Source organism: Ochotona princeps, chromosome 2 (genome assembly GCF_030435755.1).
Source record: "Ochotona princeps isolate mOchPri1 chromosome 2, mOchPri1.hap1, whole genome shotgun sequence".
NCBI lineage: Eukaryota > Metazoa > Chordata > Mammalia > Lagomorpha > Ochotonidae > Ochotona > Ochotona princeps.
This window is the reverse complement of record NC_080833.1, coordinates 104,755,965-104,759,378: the sequence shown is the minus strand read 5'-3', so window position 1 is coordinate 104,759,378 and position 3,414 is coordinate 104,755,965. Positions and strand designations below refer to the sequence as shown.

General features: G+C 41.9%; 1 non-coding gene across 1 annotated transcript; it reads right to left on the bottom strand.

Moving 5' to 3' along the window:
• Window positions 1-244: 244 nt before the first annotated feature.
• LOC131479705 (U6 spliceosomal RNA) lies at window positions 245-351 on the bottom strand. Its single transcript, XR_009245058.1, has one exon. It is a non-coding gene; the product is annotated as a U6 spliceosomal RNA (small nuclear RNA).
• Window positions 352-3,414: the final 3,063 nt, after the last annotated feature.

Sequence of the window (3,414 nt, the reverse complement as noted above, 5' to 3'; positions counted from 1 at the left end):
TGCTTTGGGCCGTCCTCAACTGCTTTCCCAGGCCACAAGCAGGGAGCTGGATGGGAAGTGGATTTGCCGGGATTAGAACCGGTGCCCATATGGGATCCCGGGGCTTTCAAGGCCAGGACTTTAGCTGCAAGGCCATGCCGCCGGGCCCCAAATAAATAAATCTTTAAAATAAAAAATCTCCGTTGAGTGGCAGATTTGTATCTAGTCCAATTTTTAAAATTTATTTATTTATTTTTATTCTTTAAAAAATATGTAATGCATCACGAATTTGCATATCATCCTTGCACAGGGGCCATGCTAAACTTCTCTGTACTGTTCCAATTTTAGCATATGTGCTGCCGAAGCGAGCACTATCTAGTCCAATCTTAATGTTGCAACATATTGATCATGCAAAATACATAATTCATTAATTCGTTCATTCATTCATTCATTTAAAAAATATTTACGCTTTTTGCTTTGTTGGAAAGGCAGACCTACAGAGAGGAGAGAGATAGAGAGGAAAAAAAATATCTTCCATCCACTGGTTCACTCCCCAAATGACCAGAACTGAGACAATCTGAAACCAGGAACCAGGAGCCAGGAGCTTCTTCCGGGTTTTCCACTTAGGAGCAGGGTCCCTAGGCTTTGGGCCGTCCTCTACTGCTTTCCCAGGCCACAAGCAGGGAGCTGGATGGGAAACAAGCAGCTGGGATTAGAACTGGTGTCCATGTGGAACCCAGGGGAATGTAAGGTGAGGATTTAGCCACTAGGTGGTGTTTGTTTTTGTTATTTAACATGCACAGCACTATAATGACACAAAAGATGGAATGAGACCCCCAAAATCAAGTAGATTGTCTAATTGAAAACACTCACTTCTAGTTTCTGTGGAATCCTCTAGAAAATAAGTTAACTTTCTTATGCCTATTAGTCTCCATGTTCCAAAAATTTCCTTCAACTCTGGTATGTTTGTTGAGTAGTATAATATTTCTAATTTTAAGACTTTTTAAGAACCAATAAAATGTTTTTCAAATGGGATTTAAAATCTGAATCTAATAATTCCTGATATTATATCCCTTGGTACCACTGGACAATTTTCTATTCAGGGATGTTGACTATAGCTACTACATAAACAGTGGCAGCGACTTTTTCTGTATTAAAACTGAGTGTCTTTTTTTCGCCAATCAATTTACAGGCCCACAACAGAACTGTTTTCACAGGAATAAATACATCTTATCTCTGCTGCATATTTTTAAATTATTTTTAACCTTATGGAGTTGGAACGAGTAGATGAATCATTTTGCCAACAGATTATAACATTGAATTGTTATTTTCTCTGCACATACCCTTGAACTTCAGATCTATGATTAGTTCATCTGAACACTGTCCAACTGATTGTGATGAGGTTTCTGTGTTTTTAGCTCTAGAAGGCATTAAGTCACTCAAATGCACAGAAATATATTAAAACTAAATCTTCAACAACGTTTAAAGTGGAAATACTGTGTGAGATTTTATTTACTCAGACCAACTTTTATAAGATAATTTATTTGGAAGGCAAAAGAGAAAAAAATTGTCCATTGGTTGGTTCATGCCCCAAGTGTCCCTAACAACTGGGCTGGGCCAGATGGTCATCAGGGCCTCCCACCTGGTGGCATGAACTCAAGTACTTGGTCTGTATGAGTGTGCTGCCTCCCAGGCACATTAGCAGGGAGCTGATTGTGGAGTAGTAGGGACTCAAACTAGCCCCCTGATATGAGAGGCAGGTGTCCCGGGCACCAGCTTAACCCACCGTGCTACAACGTCTGGCCCGAGATCAATCTTTCCGACATAATGGTACATCTCTAAACATGTTGGATCCTCGGCTATGAGGAAATGAACTTCCAGCATCATGAGAAAATTTTACAAAATTTGTAACTCACTGGGCTCATGTAGTTAAAGTCAGCAAATCTTAGGAATCCTCAGAATTGGGAGGGAAGGAAATCTTTCAGCTTGATGCAGAAGTGCCTCCTCAGCAGAGCTGGCATGAAGTCATTCACTATGAGCTTGACTATGCCCCGATGAGGGTGGTCTCACTAACTTACAGGAAGCCCGGGTCCTCTTGACAAGCTAAACTGTTGCAATCTGTTCCACAGATCAGAGCTAAAATCTACCTCCTGCTAACTTCCACTGTGTGGCCTTACCCTCCAGAACTTTGTGGATTAAGTCTACAGTATGACAATATTTCAAATAGTTGGTGGAGATGATGGAATTAAAAGTATGAGTTTAGTGCAACATTTTTTTGTCGCAAGATATTTTTGTATTATGTGATAAGTATTATAAAGTAAAGCATGGATTTCAATTTTTTTCATTAAACTCATTGTTTCAATTCTGTCTTTTCACAGATATTTTACAGTATCCTCTTATTGTTCACTGGAGTGGTAGCCTGTGTTCTACCCACCAAGTATTTCTTTTTTCAAGTTTTAAGCATGTACTAAGGCTGACCACTTACCTATGGATGTTCCCTGAGGCCAGGGATTAGGTACAGTAGTTTACTTGGAGAGATCTTTAAGAACCCCTGCAGGCTGGTCCTCAGATGTAACTCTCATGTGTGCTGACAGGCATAACAGCTTAGCCCAGCCCACCCCATGCCCCAGCCTGTGCACACACTGGTAGGTGCAGCTGCCTGGCCTGACCTGCTCCTAGCTCTGGTTCCCACATGCATCTGTGGGTGTAGTAGCTTGATTGAGGAAACTTCTAAAAAACCCCTATTAGTCTGGTCCTCAGACCTGGCTCATGTGTGCACTGACAGATGCAGTGGCATGGCCTGTCCCCAGCCCAGTTCTTGCAAATGAGCCAACAAGTGCCACTTGGCAGCCTGCATAGTATAGTAAGCTCTTCCTCCATGCTCCTGACATACTACCCATGCGGATCCAAGGACTAGACTTTGGAGGCAATGATTAGACACAGCTACTTGGGACATCTGCATCCATGTCACTGTCCCTGGGACAGAATCTCAGTTCTGCTTCTGGTTCTCGCGTCCTGCTAATGCACACCCTGGGAAGCTGCAGATACTGGCTCAAACACTTGGGTCCATGTCACCCATGTGGGAGACCCTGGTAAAGCACTGACTATCGCATTTGGGAATGAACCAGTGCATGGGAGATCTCTCTCTCAATCTTTCTCTCTGTACTTCTCCCTCTCTGTCAAGTGTTAATCTTATGAAGAAGGCTAAAATTCACAATGCAATGAACTTTATTAGTACACTAAATCAAATTGGCATCTTTTTATAAACATTTAAAAAGAGATTGTTTTTGAGGGACAGATTTACAGAATGAGAGAGTGAAAAAAAGACAAAGATATTCCATCTGCTGGTTCGCTTTCCAAGAATGGCTGCAGGATTTTTGATCTAACCTTGGAGCACACATATGGGGACTGGGCTCCTCAGTTACTGATACCTGC